A 21,895-nucleotide genomic window follows, 5' to 3' on the forward strand; every position below is an offset into this window, starting at 1 on the left:
CAGTGCTCCAATAAAACTTTTTTTTTCTTTTGGAGACAAGGTCTTGCTCTGTCTCCCAGGCTGGTGTGCAATGGTGTGATCATGGCTCACTGCAGCCTTGACCTCCTGGGCTCAAGCAATTCTCCTGCCTCAGGTCCCAGAATAGCTGGGACTACAGGCTGCGCCAGCACACGCCACTAAATTTTGTATTTTTAGTAGAGACAGGGTTTAGCCATGTTGCCCAGGCTGGTCTGGAGCTCCTGGGTTCAAGCAATCCACCCACCTCAGCCTCTCAAAGTGCTGGGATTACAGTCGTGAACCACCCCACCCAGCCATTTTTTTTTCTTTTGAGACAGGGTCTTGCTCTGTTTCTCCTCTGGAGTGCAGTGGCACAATCATGGCTCACTGTAGCCTCGACATCCCAGGCTCAAGTAATCCACTTCAGCCTCCAGAGTAGCTGGGATAACAGGTGTGCCCACTAAGCCTGGCTAATTTTATTTTTGTAGAGTTGGGGGTCTCACTGTGTTGCCAAGGCTGGGCTTGAACTCCTGGGCTGAAGTAATTCTCCTGCCTGGGCCTCCTGAAGTACTGGGATTAACAAGTGTGAGCCACTGCATCCCGCCTCCAATAAAACTTAATAAATTCTAACAGTTACTTCCCCAAGCATTGAAAACTCTTCTACAACACGAGTTTTAATGATGGCATAACATTCCATATAGATTTTCATGATTTATTTAACAAAGGCTTTGATGTTGGACATTTAGTTTCTCTTTATTTGCTTACCTCAACTGGTGCTCATAATTATTTTGTAACAATTTTTTTTTAAGACGGAATCTCGCTCTGTCACTCAGGCTGGAGTACAGTAGTGAGATCTCAGCTCACTGGAACCTCTGCTTCCCGGGTACAAGTGATTCTCCTGCCTCAGCCTCCTGAACAGCTGGGACTACAGGTGCCCGCCACCACGCCCAGCTAATTTTTGGATTTTTAGTAGAGACGGGGTTTCACCATGTTAGCCAGGATGGTCTCGATCTCCTGACCTCGTGATCCGCCCGTCTCGGCCACCCAAAGTGCTGGGATTACAGGCGTGAGCCACCATGCCCGGCCTATAGAAATTATTTTTAGCCGGGCGCGGGGTGGCGGCGCCTGTAGTCCCAGCTACCCGGGAGGCTGAGACAGGAGAATGGCGTGAACCTGGGAGGCGGAGCTTGCAGTGAGCTGAGATCCGGCCACAGCACTCCAGCCTGGGTGACAGAGCGAGAATCCGTCTCAAAAAAAAAAAAAAAAAAAAAAAAAAAAAAAAAAAAAAAAAATTATTTTTAAAGTGGAGATGAGAAAAAAATAAATAAATAAATAAATGAAGTGGGGATAAGAAAAAGAAAGATTGCTCATAGGCCATTTATTCAGAGATTATAACTGCCCTCATTATTATATATGCTTTTCAGGCTTATGATTACCTTTATTATTTATTTATATTTTTTATTTTATTGAGACAGAGTCTTGCTCTGTCATCACCCATGCTGGAGTGTGGTGGTGCGATCTCAGCTCACTGCAACCTCCACCTCCCAGGTTCAAGTGATTCTCCTGCCTCAGCCTCCCAAGTAGCTGGGATTATAGGCATGTGCCACAACACCTAGCTAATTTTTGTTTTGTTTTGTTTTTAGACGGAGTCTCACTCTGTTGCCCAGGCTGGAGTGCAGTGGCACGATCTTGGCTCACTGCAACCTCTACCTCCTGGGTTCAAGCAATTCTCCTGCCTCAGCCTCCTGAGTAGCTGGGATTACAGGCGTGTGCCACCATGCCCGGCTAATTTTTGTATTTTTAGTAGAGACAGGGTTTGACTATGTTGTTCAGGCTGGTCTCGAACTCCTGACCTCGTGATCTGCCTGCCTCGGCCTCCCAAAGTACTGGGATTACAGGCATGAGCTATCACGTCCGGCCTAATTTTTGTATTTTTAGTAGAGACAGGCTTTGCCATGTTGGCCAGGCTGTGTTATCACCTTTAAATAAAGCTGGGGTTACATTGTACATCCTATTTTGTAACCTGAATTTTCACTTACCACAGTGATAAAGGTCTTCTTCCCCTCTGAGGTCCTAAACTTAGAATTGCTGGTCTCTGACTTCCATTATTCTAGTTTAACTTCTGTCTTCCAACTGTCTCACATCTACTCCCATAAGGGAGACCGCACTGACCATCTGGTCCTCTTGGCATTTTATTTCTTACTATAAAACTACAAATTGGGCACCTGGCTTGCACATCAGTCTCTTAGGAGTTTGGTTACTGTTAGCTCCCACTGTGAGCCTGAGTGATCACCTCAAGTATCCTAGCAAAATAGGAGGGTTGGGGCCCTCCAAAGCTGAGAATTTGGGCATTATGACCTAAATAAAGTAACACGATACTGTCTGAGCAACTAGTCAAATCCAACTAGCCTCCTTCTCTGACAACTTTATTTTGCTTTCTTTAAGTGCCCTACCAATTATTATAAGTGATGACTGGTATGTATCATTTTAAATGGCAAACAACTCTAAATGGCTTGGTGGAGGGCAAGTTCAGACATCGTCGCTGGAGACTGGCTGAGAGTAGAAGCCCCTTTGCAGCGTTCTTTGAACTACTGACTTTAGTTACACAAAATGCTAAATTGCCTCTCCCACTGTCAAAATAGCCTTTTATACCTCTTCCTGTTTATGCTATCAAGGAGTTAGTATGTAGGCTTCAGAACTCAATTTTGATTTGCTCTTGATAAAACCTTGGTTTACAGAACTACAGTAGTTTTTCACATTGTGGAGAAAAAGTTGAGCTATTGTAATAATGGATTTTCTGTGTATTCCTACGATTGATTTAATTTTTTTTTTTTTTTTTTGGAACAAAGTTTCACTCTTGTTGCCCAAATTGGAGTGCAATGGCGTGATCTCAGCTCACTGCAACCTCTGCCTCCCGGTTTCAAGCGATTCTCCTGCCTCAGCCTCCTGAGTAGCTGGGATTACAGGCGCCTGCCACCACGCCCAGCTAATTTTTTTTATATTAGTAGAGATGGGGTTTCACCATGTTGACCAGGCTGGTCTTGAACTTCTGACCTCAGGTGATCCACCTGCCTCGGCCTCCCAAAGTGCTGGGATTATAGGCGTGAGGCACCACGCCTGCCTGGCTTTTTTTTTTTTTTTTTTTTTTTTTTTGAGACAGTCTTGCTTTGTCACCCAGGCTGGAGTGATCTCAGCTCACTGCAACCTCTACCTCCCAGATTCAAGTGATTCTCCTGCCTCAGCCTCCCAAGTAGCTGGGATTACAGGCACCCACCACCATGCTAATTTTTGTATTTTTTGGTAGAGATGGGGTTTCACCATGTTGTCCAAGGCTGGTCTCCAACTCCTGACCTCAAGTGATCTACCCTCCTCGGCCTCCCAAAGTTCTGGGATTACAGGCGTGAGTCGCCGCACCCAACCTTGATTTAAATTTCTAAAAATCTCAACATAATGTGTTTGGCTGCTATTCTTACTATGCTTAGAGTCAGGCACTAGCACATACTAGACCTAATCTTGACTGATTTGAAAAGACCGCTGAAATCCATGATTTGCTACCAATTCTCTGTGTCTGCTGTGGCCAATATAAAGAAACTTGGATGCACTTAATTTATGAAGACAAGCGTTTGCTGATCTGGAAGTTGAATGATAAATGTGAATCCAATGATGCTGTACCCCTGCAGATAATGGCAGGCTGGATGTAGCGTGTTAGCCGTCATATTCTGTGTGCTCCCTGTAATGTGGGCACTTCCCCTCCATCGTGGCGAGGCCAAAGCAGAGGTACACAGACCTGAACACAAACATGAAAAACACCTTACCACGTGGGAGTCAGGGGCAGGTTCGGGCACATCCAATCCTCTGGCATTGGAGCAGCTGTTTTCCACAGCATTAACGCAGCACAGCAGGTAAGTCAGATTAAAAACCAATAAGAGTAGTCTCCTCATACCACCCTCAACTTCTTCCTACTTCACCAAAATACCAATAAAAGACTGAATGTGGCCCTTTTGTCAGCTAGACCTCAAAATCTTCTTTGCTTTATATGCGTATTTCCAATAAAAAACTACAAAGATGGTTAAAAGTCCTTTTATTTTACTTACTTATTTATTTATTTATTTATTTATTTTTAGAGCCAGGGTCTCACTCTGTTGCCCAGGCTGGAGTTCAGTGGCGCAATCATAGCTCAATGCAGCCTCCAACTCCTGAGCTCAAGTGATCCTCCCACTTCAGCCTCCAGAGAAGCTGGGACTACAGGTTCATGCTACCATGTCAGGTTAATGCTTTTGGTTTTTTAAGAGTTTTGTTGAGTCAGGGTCTTGCTATGTTGCCCAGGCTGGTCTCAAACTGCTAGCTTCAAGCAGTCCTCCTGCCTCAGCCTCCCAAAGGGTTGGTATTACAGGCATGAGCCACCATGCCTGGCCTTACAGTCCTTTTGAAACACAAAACAAGAAACATTTGGCCGCATGTGGTGGCTCACGCCTGTAATTTCAGCACTTTGGGAGGCCAAGGTAGGCGGATCACCTGAGGTCAGGAGTCTGAGACCAGCCTGGTCAACATGGTGAGACCCCATCTCTACTAAAAATACAAAAATTGCCGGGCGTGGTGGCTTGTGCCTGTAATCCCAGCACTTTGGGAAGCCAAGGCAGGTGGATCACGAAGTCAGGAGTTCAAGACCAGCCTGGCCAAGATGGTGAAACCTCATCTCTACTAAAAATACAGAAAATTAGCTGGGCATGGTGGCATGCACCTGTAATCCCAGCTACTCAGGAGGCTGAGGCAGGCAAATCGCTTGAACCCGGGAGGCAGAGGTTGCAGTGAGCCGATATCACGCCATTGCACTCCAGCCTGGGCAACAGAGCAAAACTCAATCTCAAAATAAATAAATAAATAAATAAAGGAAACATTTATTGAACACCTAGTACACTCCATGCACTGTCGTGTGTGTGGTTTTATTTAATTTCATCTCTGCACAACCCTGGGAAACGGTCTATTAGCAGACGCAGAGGATAAGGCATAGGACAATCAGGTAACACACGCAGGGCCAAATATCGTAAGTGGCAGAATTCAAATTAAAGCCACCTTCCAAGCCATGTCCTTGCCATCATCACAATACTGCATGTCTACAGCACAGTTGATGGGCATAACCCTTCTTAGCAACAGCAAGCAGCTGAGCAGAAAGTAATTGCAGGAGGCAGAGCCAAGAGGAAAACTGCTGAGAGTGCTGACAGTAGGTGGAGAGAACAGAAGCCCACACCATAGGGTGCAATCTTAGTGAGCTTTGTTTTCCTTCAATAGAGGTGAGTTCAGACCCAGGCGTGTCTCTCAAACATTCATTCCCCCTGCTTGGGCACGACAGACTTGAAGGATTGGACTCAGGAGTGGGGGAGGACACAGGGGAAGTTGCTTTCCTGGTGGTGAGGACTCCGGCCACCGTGGTAGTGTACAGCAAGTACAGGGTAACAGAAGGGCCAGCAGGAGGACACGGTGCAATGGTGTACCAAGGGACAGGAGAGTGAATCAGAGCCACAGGACAGAGCTCCACCTGTTTCCAGGGAGGTGCCTGGGGGGCTCCCGGAAGCCAAAGGCAGCGCCCAGAGGCAGTGTGAAGAGGTCTTCCTCAGACCTCAGGGTTTGGGCAGCGATAGTGGGTGACCTGTGTGCTGGCTCTCCAGAAACTGAAAGCAGCAAGAGACGCTTGGGCTCCATGTTTAGTTTTCTGGTTTGTTTTGTTTTGTTTTTTGCAGGCACTTGGTGGTTAGCTGGAAATAAAGGTGGAGGAACTGGGCAGTTCAAAGGCAGAGACGGCTTCCCCCACCCCCGCCCCACCTCCCCTTTCACTCAGAAAAGCCACAAAAGCGTGGCCCCAGGGTGTGTGTGAAAGGAGGGAGGAGTGACTCCACCTAGCTCTTCTGGTGTAGAGGGAGGCAGTGGGCCTGGTGTCGTGCGTGCATGCCTGCGTGTGCCTGTGTGTGTGCGTGCTTGCCAGGTGCTCAAGGGTGGGGGAGCGGGCCGAGAAGACTGAGGAGATGGAGGGAGGTGGAGGGAAGTGTAATAGAAGGAGGTGGAGGAAGGTGGCTGCCATAGAGCTTTGGCTCTGGCTGGCCCGATCCTCTTTGTGAAGTTGCAGCTGCACTTCGGGGCCAGGCACTGTTGACACTGTGGGTATAAACGTGTGGCCAGCAGCAGAATGGAGACTCAGAGTCTTGAGAAAGAAAGTGGTGACTTCCCCCTCTTCCTTCCTTCTTTCCTCTACAGAGTCTGCCATCTGGGGGCAGAGATATGGGCAAGACCTCATTATAATACTAGCAGTGAAGGGCTGGGCATGACAGGTGGAAACCCCATTGGCTCTAGAACTCAGGGCATGGAATTTGGTATGGTGGCAGGCAAGGGTCCAGAGGTGGTATTTGTTATCTATCTCTGTGTAACGAAGTAGCTTAAGGTATAGCAGCTTAAGAGAAGAAATGTTTATTATCTCACAATTTCTTTGGGTCATAAATACGGGTATGGCTTAGCTGGGTGCTTTCTGGCTGAAGGTGTTTCATGAGGTTATAGTCATGCCACCAGCTGGGGCTGCCATCTCATCTGAAGGCTCAACACTGGGGGACCGAAGTCCAAGTTCCCTCACGTGGTCACCAGCAGGATTCAGTTCTTCGAAGGCTGTCATTTAGAAGCCTCCCTCTGTCCCTCCTTACAGGTCCTTCTCACAGGGCACTTCGTGACATGGCAGCTGACTTTCTGGAGACCATCCAAGTGAGAAAGAGCCCTTAGAAAGAAGTGACAGTCTTTATATAACCTAACCTCAGAAGTGATGTCTCATCCCTTCTGCAAGGTTCTATTATTCAAAATTGCATCAGTAAATCCAGCTCACTCAAGGGAAAGGGATTCCTAGGAGGTAGGGGTCACTGTGGGCCATTCTAGAGGCTGCATGTCACAGCATCCAAGCTGAGCCCTACAGAGTGACAGGAGTTCATTAGGCAGGGAGGCAGGAGGGAGCTGAGGGACGGCAGGTGCAGTGAACCGTGGCTGTAACTCAGTATGGCTGCACAGAGAGCGCTGCCTGAGGGTGAGGGGTGCCGTGGAGAGGCCAGCAGGGCCCAGAACTTGTACTATCTTTTAACCCGAGTTTGCAAGGGTGGACTTTATCCTGCAAGCATGAAGAGCCTAAAGCTGGAGGCTAACAGTTAAGCTTTTTAAGCTTTTTTTTTTTTTTTTTTTTTTTTTTTTTTTGAGATGGAGTCTCGCTCTGTCGCCCAGGCTGGAGTGCAGTGGCCGGATCTCAGCTCACTGCAAGCTCCGCCTCCCGGGTCCACGCCATTCTCCTACCTCAGCCTCCCGAGTAGCTGGGACTACAGGCGCCCGCCATCTCGCCCGGCTAATTTTTTGTATTTTTTAAGTGGAGATGGGGTTTCACTGTGTTAGCCAGGATGGTCTTGACCTCCTGACCTTGTGATCCGCCCGCCTCGGCCTCCCAAAGTGCTGGGATTACAGGCTTGAGCCACCGCGCCCGGCCGCTTTTTAAGCTTTTAAGACATGGCTCATGTCTGTGATTCCAGCACTTTGGGAGGCTGAGGTAGGCGGGTCACCTGAGGTCAGGAGTTCGAGACCAGCCTGGCCAACATGTTGAAACCCTGGCTCTACTAAAAATACAAAAAAATTATCTGGGCAAGGTGGTGGGTGCTTGTAATCCCAGCTATAAGGGAGGCTGAGGCAGGAGAATCGCTTGAACCTGGGAGGTGAAGGAGGTTGCAGTGAGCCGAGATGGCGCCGCTGCACTCCAGCCTGGGTGACAGAGCGAGACTGTATCTGAAAGAAATGAAAGGAAAGGAAAAGAAAGGAAAAAAAAAGAAATGAAAACAAGGAAGGTTACCACTGCTGTGGGAGAATGGATTGAAGGGAGTAAAAGAGCAGAGGGAGGCCAACTGGCAGGGTGAGGCAGATGCGGGGATTGTACTGAGGAGCTGGAGAGGTCGAATGGCTGGCGGCAGCGCTGCTGCAGAGCTGGCGTCACTGGGTGTAGGAACTGACTGCTACGTCTGTCTTCCTCCTCGGGAACATAATCTCAATGAGGACAGGGATACTTATTTGTAGTCTCTGGTATCCCCAGTGTTTAGGACAGTGGCGCTAGATGGATGACTAGGACACCCCCAGGTTTCTGGCTTGAGTAACTGGGCGGAGCTATTCTCTAAGCTGTGAGGCACAGAGGGCAAACATGGATAGGAACTTAATATTTGAGAAATACTGAGTTTGAGGTGCTTTGTAGGCCATCTGAGAATAAATGCTTAGTGGGCAGTTGACATGAGGGGATCTGGAAAGCCTCTCAAAGCAATGGTGAGAGATGGAGACTTGAGAATCCAAGCACCTAGACACCAATGATGGGAGTAGTTAACATGGCCCTAGGGCCCTTCCCCAGAGTTTCTAGGACACCTTATGCAGCAACGTTGCTTGCTTTGAAAGATAGTAAAGGAAGAAAGTCTTGCCAATTGTCATTCACAAAAGAAAGTCGAAAATATGTTGCCAGAGAGGAGAGGAGAAAGCCAGGAATCACAGGAAGCCAGAAGAGAGTTTCAGGTACTGTGAGAACAGCATAGTAGGTTAGGTAAGGACTGAAAGGAGGCCAGTGAGTGGAAGCCCACTGTGGGTGGGGAGGAAGGAGAAAAGGAATGTCTTCCAGAAATGCAAAGCATGACTTAATATTTATTTATTTATTTATTTTTTTGAGACAGAGTCTTGCTCTGTTGTCCAGGCTGGAGTGCAGTGGTGTGATCTCTGCTCACTGCAATCTCTGCCTCCCAGGTTCAAGTGATTCTCCTGCCTCAGCCTCCAAAGTATCTGGAATTACAGGTACCCACCAACACGCCTGGCTAATTTTTGTATTTTTAGTAGAGATAGGGTTTCACCATATTAGCCAGGCTGGTCTCGAACTCCTGACCTTGTGATCCGCCCGCCTCAGCCTCCCAAAGTGCTGGGATTACAGGCGTGGGCCACCATACTTGGCCTATTTTATATTATACTTATTTTATTTTATTTCTCGCTCTGTTATTCAGGCCGAAGTGCAGTGGTACAATCATGGCTCACTACAGCCTCCACCTCCTGATTCTCTCCCACCCCAGCCTCCCAGAGTGCTGGGATTACAGATGTGAGCCACCACACCTGGCCTCCATTACTTAAAAATTGTTTAAATTAAAGGCTGGGCGCAGTGGCTCACACCTATAATCCCAGCACTTTGGGAGGCCGAGGCAGGAGGATCATCTGCGGTCAGGAGTTTGAGAGTAGCCCGGCCAGCATGGTGAAACCCCGTCTCTACTAAAAATACAAAAATTAGCTGGGCATGATGGTGGGTGCCTGTAATCCCAGCTACTTCGGAGGCTGAGGCTGGAGAATCCCTTGAACCCAGGAGGCAGAGGTTGCAATGAGCAGAGATCATGCCATTGCACTCCAGCTTGGGCAACTGAGTAAAATTCCGCCTCAAAAAAAAAAAAAAAAAAAAAAAAAAGATTACAATGAAAACTGTCACTTCTGAACACCATTAAAAAACAAAGTGCCTGCTTCGGCAGTACATGTACTAAAATTGGAACATTGGAGCCATAACAAGAAGATTAGCATGGCTCCTGCAAAAGATGACAGGCAAATTCATCAAGCATTCCTATTATTATTATTATTATTATTTTTCAGACAGTGTTTCACTCCTATCACCACAGCTGGAGTACAGTGGCATGATCTCAGCTCACTGCAACCTCCACCCTCCGTGCTCAATGGATTCTTCTGCCTCAGCCTCTGGAGTAGCTGGGACTATAGGCATGCACCACTGTGCTCGGCTAATTTTTGTATTTTTGGTAGAGACGGGGTTTCACTATGTTACCCAGGCTGGTTTCGAACTCCTGAGCTCAAGCGATCCACCCGCCTCAGTCTCCTAAAGTGCTGGGATTACAGGTATGAGCCACCGTGCCCAGCCTTATATTTTTTATATTCATTTTGAAAAAAAAAAAAACATACAAAATATAGATAAGCATTTAGATCACAAGTTCCTCAAACTGGTCTTTGTTGCAGCAATTTAGGAATCACCTAGGTGGTTTTTAAAAATACATGTTCTGCTGGGCATGGTGGCTCATGCCTGTAATCCCAGCACTTTGGGAGTCCGAGGCGGGTGGATCATGAGGTCAGGAGATCGAGACCATCCTGGCTAACACGGTGAAACCCCGTCCCTACTAAAAATACAAAAAAATTAGCCGGGCATGGTGGCGGGCGCCTGTAATCCCAGCTACTCTGAGAGACTGAGGCAGGAAAATGGTGTGAACCTGGGAGGCGGAGCTTGCAGTGAACTGAGATCGTGCCACTGCACTCCAGCCTGGGCAACAAAGCAAGACTCCATCTCAAAAAAAAAAAAAAAAAAAAAATACAGATTCTGGGTTTGCCCCAGTTCCATAAAATTCACCTCTCAAGGGTGAAGCAGGAGAAAACTATTTTTTAATGTGCCAAGTGACTTTGAAGTGTGACAAGTTTTTTAAACATTTTATTTGGAGTTTTCTGCTTTTATTATTTTTAATTGACACATAATAATTGCATATATTTATGCGGTACCATGTAAGATTTTGATATAGGCACACAATGTGTAATGATCTAATCAGGGTAATTAACATATCCATAACCTCAAAGGGTTTTGAATCACTCATTTAAACCTCTAAGAAATACTCATTTTTTCTTTGACTTTAAGCCCTTTTAGAATAAATAAAGCGGTACAAAATATTCATAGATTACTAAACTGTTAGAAGCCAATTGTTAAATTTAAGACTTTAATAGGGAACTTAAAGCAATCAAGAAAATAAACTCTCCACAAAGTTTTAAAAAACAACTATAAAATACATCCTGTAGGCTGGGTGCAGTGGCTCAATCCCAGAACTTTGGGAGATGGAGGCGGGCAGATCACCTGAGGTCAGGAGTTCGAGACCAATATGGAGAAACCCCTTCTCTACTAAAAATACAAAATTAGCCGGGTGTGGTGGCACATGCCTGTAATCCCAGCTACTCGGGAGGCTGTAATCCCAGCTACCCGGGAGGTGGAGGTTGCGGTCAGCTGAGATTGCACCACAGCACTCCAGCCTGGGCAACAAGAGTGAAACTCTGTCTCCAAAATAAATAAATAAATAAATAAAATCTTGCAGGTTTATTATCAAGAAAATGCTGATGACTATAAATAGGACTATAAATTTAGTTGAGAGTGAGAGCTAGATTAGTAAATAAAATTGTCTGTAAACATTTGTAAATCAGTCATCCTCCTGGGTACGGTTTGTGCTTAAGTGAAGAGCAGGGACAGCTACTGGCTCTGGATGGGGAGAAGTCTTCCTTGTTTCATAGTCAAGGAAAGCTCCCAGCTGACCACCAACCTCTTCTCTTGGAAAACGCCACAGCTACCTTCTTGCCATTCCTAGAGCAATTTTCCAACCTGAGTTGCGCGACTGCCTCCATTTCCTCACCACTCTTGTTTGTCCCTGGCAGTTCACTTTGATTCTCAAAAGTCCATTAAAAACCCTTTCCAGGTCCTCAGGGATCCCTGGCCATGTAAGCTCTGCAACCAACAGCAGCCTTTCTAGTACAAAGTCTCTAGAGCTTTCCACAGCCTCTAGCTCGGTCTCTCCCTCTCCAGGCTGGCCACAGACCCCCAGGGACCTATCTGCCATCTCTTGGAAATATCTTTCTAAATTCCCCACTCCCCCTCCTGCCTTTCCACGACTTTTGAGTTGCAATAGTTTGCCCAGTTCCCCTTTTCCTTGTAGTCTTTAAATGTAAGTCCACAGGTTTTTCATTTGTTTATAGGATTTATTCTCCATCAGGAAATGAAAATAAACATAGGGAAGTTGATAAGTCACAGCTCCCCACCCCCAGCCCTTGCTCAGGGGAAGCATCTCAAGCAAGGCTCAGATGTTTCCATCTTAAGGTTAAATCACACCAAACAATAGAAGCCCTTTGGTTTCACCTCAGTGGGCGGGATGTGCCTGGTCTCATGGATCTCCTGCCCCACACAGGATTTCTCTGGACTCCTTAGAGTGTTTCTTCAAAACTAGTTCAATCTTGATCTAATTAGTCCCCAAAGAGATGCAAACCAAACGAGATACGATTTTTGTTCTATCAGGAGGACACAAAAATAAAAAATAAAAATTAAGCCTGATAATAGCCTGTTTGGGCCAGCTTGCTGGGAAGCGGACTCATTTTTATACTGCTGGAGGGGTTCGGAATCAAGAGTCTTAAATATGTGCACCCCCTTCAACCCAGTAATCCCACTTCTAGGAAAATATCCTGAGGAAATAATCAAGATGTGCAGTCAAGAATTGATGAACAAAAGATACTCACTGCAGAGCCATAATTGAGAAGAACTGGAAAGGACTTACATGCCTCCCAGGTGGGGCTTGGCTCTGCAAATTCTCATCTGACTATGATGGAATGGGGTGCATCCAGTCATGCAGTCATCCGTGCCACAAGTAGTTATTCAGTACCTACTCTGCGTTAGGTAAACAATGCAGAGCTGGGTAAACAGGTAAGTTCTCAGCCCCTCCCCCCCGGAAAATCCATGATCTCCTAAAGTAAAGCAATTTAAAATTGTTCACATTATTTGTGTGTGTGTGTGTGTGTGTGTGTGTGTGTGTGTGTGTGTGTGTGAAGGGGCACTTCATCGCCCTCCACCTCTCATCCGCCGCACCACAAGCAGTTGCCAAATTCAAATAATTTTTCCTTCAATGCCTCTCCCATGTGACCTCTCCTTTTCTTTGAAAAGCAAATCCTAAATTTGGGAGGTAACCCGATCACCGCGGAAAGAACGCCGACATGGAAATCTTCGGATTGGTTTCTCGTTCCAGGAAGTTGCGCTACTTTGGGCAAATCACGTCATCTCTGGGACTGTTTCTAATCAGAATAAAGAAAGGGCTGGACCAGTCTTTCAGATCCTTTGAATCCAATGGCCTTTTTGGCCTTATGGCGGAACCGTCTGTAGTTGAGGGCATCTGAACCCTAGTTAAAGGGAAGGGGACAGTGAAGCCCTTGAAGATCTGGGGCATTTTTCCTGGACACCAAAAAGGCAAAAGGCTGCCTAGAGTGAAAGTATAAGACAGACAGGCCATGTTACAGGAAGCTCCCTGCACTCTGCTCTTCTCCCCGAGCCAACCCCAAACTCTAGCAAGCAGGCCCGTCATCCTTCCAGGTGCTATGTAATATTAAGAAGCATCAGCTAACAATTATTGGTGCTACAAGGGGCAGGCGATGTGCGGTTCCCTCACTTTCACACAGAAGTATGCGGTCTGTTTTACTATTCCCATTCTAAAGGCAAAATGGAAGCTCACAGCGGTTTCAGAACTAATGGAAAGTGACAGGTCTATTTGCCACCTTTATACTGGCCAGTCTTCCTTTTTCTCAAAGGGCGGGATGGGGGAGCAGCGTGTTATCACTCTCTCCCTCAGAAGACAGAAGCATAGGTCATTATGGTAATAAGGGTTTGTTGATTACCAACTGGGAGACAGAGATGAGGTAAATCACAAGCATGTAGGTTAGCAGGCCTGCAGAAGTTTGTAAATAAATGATCTTAGAATCTCCTGCAACCCCATTGGTAACCTACCTCCTCCCTGCCCTCATCCCTGTAGCGCCCTTCCCCCATTAGGGTGAAGGGTCAGCTCTAAAAATGCAGTCAGGAAGGAACAATGAAAGTCCTCTCCCCTCCTGGGAGAAATGCAATTTGCATCTCAGATGAGCTCAGATTGGTGAAGCCTCGTTTGGACTCTGATCCTTGCAGTAAGAATCTGCTCTGGGGGGCCGGGCGCGGTGGCTCAAGCCTGTAATCCCAGCACTTTGGGAGGCCGAGACGGGCGGATCACAAGGTCAGGAGATCGAGACCATCCTGGCTAACACAGTGAAACCCCCTCTCTACTAAAAAATACAAAAACTAGCCAGGCGAGGTGGCGGGCGCCTGTAGTCCCAGCTACTCGGGAGGCTGAGGCAGGAGAATGGCGTAAACCCGGGAGGCGGAGCTTGCAGTGAGCTGAGATCCGGCCACTGCACTCCAGTCCGGGCGACAGAGCGAGACTCCGCCTCAAAAAAAAAAAAAAAAAAAAAAAAAAAAAAAGAATCTGCTCTGGGAATCTCCTGTGACCTGTTGAGGTTTGCTGCTCCAAAGGAATAAGGAGTCTTTGACATGAATGTCCATTTAACTCAGGGATCTAAAAAGGCAGGTTAGTGTTAGAGTTCTATGGGCACCTCAAAATTGTACCTAAGAGTGTGTGTGTGCGTCCAGAATGTGTGTGTTCCTGGGGATGGTGTAGCTTTCCTTAGATTGTCAAAGGAATTTAGAGCTGCCCAAAGGTTAAAAACTTGTGTGACAAGTGAGTGTGATGAAGGAGGAACAGTGGTGCAAATCCTGGGGCGGGGGGGGATGACTTAACAAACCCAGAGTTGGGGGTGGGAGGGAAATAATTCAGGTGAGACTCCGCTCACAGGTAGGATTCTTTTTTTCTTTCTTGTAGGTAACATTTTTTGTTTTCTTCTGTGTGCCAGGCATTGTTCTAAACTAAATATACAAGGCCAGGTGCAGTGGCTAACTCCTGTAATTCCAACACTTTGAGAAGCCGAGGTGGGTGGGTCACTTGAGGTCAGGAGTTCGAGATCAGTCTCATCAACATGTTGAAACCCCAGCTCTACTAAAAATAGAAAAATTAGCCAGGCATGGTGGCTCGTGCCACTGAGAAGACTGTCTCAAAAATAAAAAATAAAGATAAACAAATAAACTAAAATCTATGAGAATTAGGTAATTCTGTATCTCTTTTTTTTTTTTTTTTTTTTTTGAGACAGAATCTTGCTCTGTCACCCAGGCTGGAGTGCGGTGGTCCGATCTCAGCTCACTGCAAGCTCCACCTCCCGGATTCATGCCATTCTCCTGCCTCAGCCTCCCGAGTAGCTGGGACTACAGGCGCCCGCCACCATGCCCGGCTAATTTTTTTGTATTTTTAGTAGAGACGGGGTTTCACGTGTTAGCCAGGATGGTTTCGATCTCCTGACCTTGTGATCCACCCTCCTCAGCCTCCCAAAGTGCTGGGATTACAGGCGTGAGCCACCGCGCCCAGCCTCTTTTTTTTTCTTTTTGACATAGTTTTGCCCTTATCACCCAGACTGGAGTGCAGTGGTGTGATCTTGGCTTACTGCAACCTCCACCTCCCGGGTTCAAGTGATTCTCCTGCCTCAGCCTCCCAAGTAGCTGGAGTTACAGGTGCACACCACTAGGACCGGCTAATTTCTGTGTTTTTTTTTTTAGTAGAGACGGGGTTACACCATGTTGGCCAGGCTGGTCTTGAACTCCTGACCTCAGGTGATCCACCTGCCTTGGGCTCCCAAAGTTCTGGTATTACAGGAGTGAGCCACTGCGCCCAGCCTAATTTATTTATTTATCTTTTTAGAGATGGAGTCTCGCTCTCTTGCCAGGCTGGAGTGCAGTGGTGCGGTATCAGCTCATTGCAAGCTCCACCTCCCAGGTTCAAGCTATTATCCTGCCTCAGCCTCCCAAGTAGCTGGGACTACTGGCGCATGCCACCATGCACAGCTAATTTGTAATTTTAGTAGAGATGGGGTTTCACCATGTTGGCCAGGATGGTCTCGATCTCTTGTCCTCGTGATCTGCCCACCTTGGGCTCCCAAAGTGCTTGGATTACAGGCGTGAGCCACCGTGCCCGGCCTAAATTTTGAACTCTTTGTAGAGACAGGGTCTTGCTATGTTGCTCAGAATGTTCTCAAACTCCTGAGCTCAAGCAATCCTCCTGCCTTGGCCTCCTGAAGTGCTGGGATTAAAGGCATGACCCACCGTGTCCAGCCTTTTGTGGGCTTTTTGCATCGTTTTATGTTTTTCTTTGGTGAAGTGCCTTTTCAAATGATTTGCCCTTTTTTGTTGTTGGGCTGTTTATCTTATTACTGCATTTTGAGGGTTCATTATATACTCTGGATATAAGCCCTTTGCCAGATATGTGTGTTGCTAATATTCTCCACCAGTCTGTGGCTTATCTTTGCATTCTCCTAAATTTCTTTCAGAGAGCATACATTCTGGCAGTACTTAGTCCTGGGCCTGGCAGATTTATTTCTTTCAGGACCCGAGGCCTCTGCTGCAAACATGTTCCACCAGATCTTTGGCCAGAATAAGAAGCATATGAGCTTGATTATTGTTATGGTCACAACTTTTGTATCCCCTCAAAATTCGTATGTTGAAACCTAATCTCCAGTGTGATAGTGTTAAGAGTTGGCGCCATTTGAGAGGTGATGAATGGGCTTCGCGCCCTTATAAAAGAGGGCCAAAGGAGATTGTTTACCCCTTCCACCATGTGAGTGAGTGCACAGCTGTAAGATACCATCTGTGAGGAATAGGCTCTCACCAGATACTAGCACCTCGCTCTTGGACTTCCCAGCTTCCACAATTATGAGACATAAATGTCTGTTGTTTATTTTATTTATTTATTTATTTTTGAGACATTGTTTTGCTCTTGTTGCCCGGGCTAGAGTGCAATGGCACAACACTGCAACCTCCACCTCCCAGGTTCAAGCAATTTTCCTGTCTCAGCCTCCCGAGTGGCTGGGATTACAGCCACCCACCACCATGTTCAACTAATTTCTGTATTTTTAGTAGAGATGGGTTTCATCATACTGGTCAGGCTGGTCTCGAACTCTGATCTCATGTGATCCGCCCACTTCCGTCTCCCAAAGTGCTGGGATTACAGGCGTGAGCCACCGCACCCAACCCGTTATTTATTCTTTATAAGTCATCCCGCATATGGTATTTTTTTTTCTTTTCTTTTTTTTGAGACAGGGTCTCACTCTGTCACCCAGGCTAGGGTACAGTGACATGATCACGGCTCACTGCAGCTTCAACCTCCTGAGCTCAAACAATGCTCCCACCTCAGCTTTTCAAGTATCTGGGACAACAGGTGTGTGACATCATGCCTGGCTAATTTTTTGATTATTTGTGGAAATGGGGTCTCCCTATGTTGCCCAGGCTGGCATTTTCTTATAGAAGCCTGAATGGACAAAGACACTGTCCATCTTTTTCTTTTTCTTTTTTTGAGACAGAGTCTCGCTCTGTCACCCAGGCTGGAGTGCAGTAGTATGATGTCGGCTTAATGCAACCTCCAACTCCTGGGTTCAAGTGATTCTCCTGCCTCAGCCTCCTGAGTAGTTTGGGATTACAGGCCCTTGCCACCACACCCAGATTTTTTTCACGTAATTTTTGTATGTTTTGGTAGAGATAGGGTTTTATCACGTTGACTAGGCTGCTCTTCAAAGTACTGACCTCAAGTGATCTGCCTGCTTCAGGCTCCCAAAGTGCTGGGATTACAGGCATGAGCCACTGCGCCTGGCCTGACCAATCTTGATAAATGATTTTTGTGACTTGGAAATAATGCATATTCTGCTGTTGTTTTGTTGGACAATATTTTTTTTTTGAGACAGAGTCTCACTCTGTCACCCAGGCTGGAGTGCGGTGGCATGATCTTGGCTCACTGAAACCTCCACCTCCCGGGTTCAAGCAATTCTCCTGCCTCAGTCTCCTGAGTAGCTGGGACTACAAGCACACGCCACCATTACTGGCTAATTTTTGTATTTTTAGTAGAGACAGGGTTTCACCATGCTGGCCAGGCTGGTCTTGAACTCCTGACCTCGTGATCCACCCGCCTCAGCCTCCCAAAGTGCTAGGCTTACAGGTGTGAGCCACTGTGCCCGGCCCTGATTTTCTATTCTATCAATTATTGACAACAGGATCTGACTATAATTGAATATTTGTCTATTTCTCATTGATTCCATCAAGTTTTTTTCCTTCTTCTTCATGTTTTGAAGCTTTTTTTTTTTGAGACGGAGTCTTGCTGTCACCCAGGCTGAAGTGCAGTGGCGTGATCTCAGCTCACTGCAAGTTCCGCCTCCCGCGTTCACGCCATTCTCCTGCCTCAGCCTCCCCAGCAGCTGGGACTACATGCACACACTGCTATGCCCGGCTAATTTTTTTGTATTTTTAGTAGAGACTGGGTTTCACAGTGCTAGCCAGGATGATCTCAATCTCCTGACTTCGTGATCCACCTGCCTCGGCCTCCCAAAGTGCTGGGATTACAGGCGTGAACCACCACACCCAGCCTTTTTTTGTTATTTTTGAATAGGATATAAGTGAGAAATTCAAGAAAATTTTGAGGCATTTAAGAACACAGGTTGGCCAGGCGTGGTGGCTCACGCCTGTAATCCTAGCACTTTGGGAGGCCGAGACAGGTGGATCACTTGAGGTCAGGAGTTTGAAACCAGCCTGGCCAACATGGTGAAACCGTGTCTCTACTGAAAATACAAAAAAACTATCCACGTGTGGTGGCACGTGCCTGTAATCCCAGATACTTGGGAGGCTGAGGCAGGAGAATTGCTTGAACCCGGGAGGCAGAGGTTGCAGTGAGCCAAGATCATGCCACTGCACTCCAGCCCGGGCGATAGGGCAAAACTCCATCTCACAAAAAAAAAAACAAAAAAAACAACAAAACAGTTTATGGGTTAAGCAAATGACAGACCTCAGGATTATATTATTCTAGGGAACACGGAGCATCTGGCCCACAAGCCAGCCCTCATTAGAGTGACTTATTTTTAGGCTTTGCAACCCACATTAATTGCTCTTTTTTTTTTTTTTCCTTTTTTCCACATGTTCTAAAATTGTATATATTTGAATCGAAGTACGTGTCAGGATAAAGAATCAAAAGAATTATCAAAAATATTAGACTGAATCCTATGAAGTTGTTAACAATGCCTTTGACCTTTTAAAGAGGTAATTTCTTACAAAATAAGGATTTTTTTTTTTTTTTTTTTTTTTTTTTTTTTTTTTTTTTTTTCGAGGCAGAGTCTCACTCTGTCGCCCGGACTGGAGTGCAGTGACCGGATCTCAGCTCACTGCAAGCTCCGCCTCCTGGGTTCACGCCATTCTCCTGCCTCAGCCTCCCGAGTAGCTGGGACTACAGGCGCCCGCCACTTCGCCCGGCTAGTTTTTGTATTTTTAGTAGAGACGGGGTTTCACCGTGTTAGCCAGGATGGTCTCGATCTCCTGACCTCGTGATCCGCCCGTCTCGGCCTCCCAAAGTGCTGGGATTACAGGCTTGAGCCACCGCGCCCGGCCGGATATTTGTTCATTATAGTTTTTTTGGAATAGACAAACATTGGGAGCTATTTAGATGTCTTCTTTTTCTTTCTATTTATTTATTTATTTTTTTATTTAGTAGAGAGACAGGGTCTTACTATGTTCCCCAGGCTGGTCTTGAACTCCTGGGCTCCAGTGATCCTCCTGCCTCGTCTTCCCAAAGTGCTGGGATTACAGGCTTGAGTCACCGTGCCTGTAATGTTTTTCATTGTAACATTGTTCAGAATAGTGAAAAAAATGAGAGTAATTTAAATGTCAAACAAATAAATCATGCCACATCCATATCACAAAATTAAAATCAATGTTTTAGATTTAATAACTCACTCCCTTTGTGTTCTCATGAACACATGATTTAATATTGGTTTCATGACATTAAGTTCCATTTATACATGCTGGAAACTTCCAAATTTATATCTAAAGTCCAACTATAGCTCCCCAAATCCAGACCAAGACATTGAATTTCCTCTGTAGTGTCTCAGCAAGTTCTGGAGTATGTCACCTCCTCATGGATGCGTCCTTGGCACCTGGAGGCAGATTCCAAACAAGTCCACTTCTTTTCAATGTCTCAGTAAACTTTTTTTTTTTTTTTTTGAGAATGGGTCTCACTCTGTTGCCCAGACTGGAGTGCAGTGGCATGATCTCGGCTCACTGCAAACTTCACCTCTGGGGCTCAAGCGATCCTCTCACCTCAGCCCTGCAGGTAGCTGGGAACACAGGCACGTGCCACCACGCCAGGCTAATTTTTTGTATTTTAGTAGAGACGGGGTTTTGCCACATTGCCCAGGCTGGTCTCAAACTCCTAGGCTCAAGGAATCCGACTGCCTCAGCCTCCCACAGTGCTCAGATGACAGGTGTAAGCCGCTGTGCCCAGCCTCAGTAAACTTCTTTGCCACCCAGAGAGAGGGTTGTACCCTCTCTCAGGGTCTGGTTCAACCTCAGGCAGGGGGGCTCATTTAGATTTGCCTTGACTCAGCCCTATGGATTTTTTTTTTTTTTTTGGTGGGGGGATGAAGTCTCACTCTGTCACCCAGGCTGGAGTGCAGTGGCGCGATCTCGGCTCACTGCAACCTCTGCCTCCCGGGTTCAAGCGATTCTCCTGCCTCAGCCTCCAGAGTAGCTGGGACTACAGGCTCGCGCCACCACTCCCGGCTAGTTTTTTGTATTTTTAGTAGAGATGGGGTTTCACCGTGTTAGCCAGGATGGTCTCCATCTCCCGACCTTGTGATCCGCCCGCCTCGGCCTCCCAAAGTGCTGGGATTACAGGTGTGAGCCACCACGCTCAGCTGACTCAGCCCTATAGTTAATAGCTGCTCCCCATAAATGCTTTTCTTATATTCTTGAAGAGTTTTGAGGCCGGGCGCGGTGGCTCAAGCCTGTAATCCCAGCACTTTGGGAGGCCGAGACGGGCGGATCACGAGGTCAGGAGATAGAGACCCTCCTGGCTAACACGGTGAAACCTCGTCTCTACTAAAAAATACAAAAAACTAGCCGGGCGAGGTGGCGGGCGCCTGTAGCCCCAGCTACTGGGGAGGCGGAGCTTGCAGTGAGCTGAGATCCGGCCACTGCACTCCAGCCTGGGCGACAGAGCGAGACTCTGTCTCAAAAAAAAAAAAAAAAAAGAGTTTTGTTTTCATCACCTGGCATCAGATCCTCCAGTATTCCGATTTCTTGTTATTGTTTGTGATAGGTAATCTTAGGTCAACTTAGCTGGGCCAGGGTGCCCAGAAACTTGGTCAAACATTATTCTGGATACTACTATGAAGGTGTTTTTGGATGAGATTAACTTTTTTTTTTTTGAGATGGAGTCTTGCTCTGCCACCCAGGCTGGAGTGCTATGGCGTGATCTCAGCTCACTGCAACCTTCGCCTCCCGGCTTCAAGCAATTCTCCTGCCTCAGCCTCCTGAGTAGCTGGGATTACAGGCCTATGCCACTCATCTGATTTTTGTATTTTTAGTAGAGGCAAGGTTTCACCATGTTGGCCAGGCTGGTCTTGAATGCCTGACCCTGTGATCCACCCACCTCAGCCTCCCAAAGTGCTGGAATTACAGTGCCTGGTGAGATTAACATTTTAATTGGTGGACTTCGAGTAAAGCAAATTACTATCCGTAATACGGGTGGGCCTTATCCAATCAGTTTAAGGCCTTAATATAAAAAAGACTGACTTCCTCCTGAGCAAGAAGAAATTCTGCCAGCAGACTGCCTTTTGGCTTGAACTGCCTCTTCCCTGATGGCCCACAATAAAGATTTAGACTCCCCAGGCCTCCACAATTGTGTGAGCCAAATCCTTAAAATGTTTCTCTATCTATACATGTCCTATTAGTTGTTTCTCTGGAGACCCCTAACACATTATTCTTTTATTTTTATTTTTTTGAGACAGAGTGTCTCTCTGTTGCCCAAACTGGAGTGCAGTGGCATGATCTCGGCTCACTGCAACCTCTGCCTCCCGGCTTCAAGCGATTCTCCTCCCTCAGCCTCCAGAGTAGTTGGGGTTACAGGCATGCGCCACCACGCCCGGTTACTTCTTGTACTTTTAGTAGAAACAGGATTTCACCATGTTTGTCAGGCTGGTCTCGAACTCCTGACCTGGTGATCCACCCCCTTTGGCCTCCCAAAGTGCTGGGATTACAGGTGTGATCCACCACGCCTGGCCTACATTATTCTTTTTTTTCTTTTTTTTTTTGAGATGGAGTCTGGCTCTGTCGCCCAGGCTGGAGTGCAGTGGCTGGATCTCAGCT

General features: G+C 46.8%; 1 long non-coding RNA gene and 1 pseudogene across 1 annotated transcript; one reads left to right on the forward strand and one right to left on the reverse strand.

Moving 5' to 3' along the window:
* Positions 1 to 6,442: 6,442 nt before the first annotated feature.
* Positions 6,443 to 11,955, reverse strand: LOC104661931. The gene is made up of 2 exons (XR_747909.2): positions 11,401 to 11,955; positions 6,443 to 6,754 (listed from the first exon to the last, which is right to left on the reverse strand). It is a non-coding gene; the product is annotated as an uncharacterized LOC104661931 (long non-coding RNA).
* LOC115900156 lies at positions 9,543 to 9,643 on the forward strand (annotated as a pseudogene).
* Positions 11,956 to 21,895: the final 9,940 nt, after the last annotated feature.

This window comes from Rhinopithecus roxellana, chromosome 10, assembly GCF_007565055.1.
Source record: "Rhinopithecus roxellana isolate Shanxi Qingling chromosome 10, ASM756505v1, whole genome shotgun sequence".
In the NCBI taxonomy this organism is placed as follows: Eukaryota; Metazoa; Chordata; class Mammalia; order Primates; family Cercopithecidae; genus Rhinopithecus; species Rhinopithecus roxellana.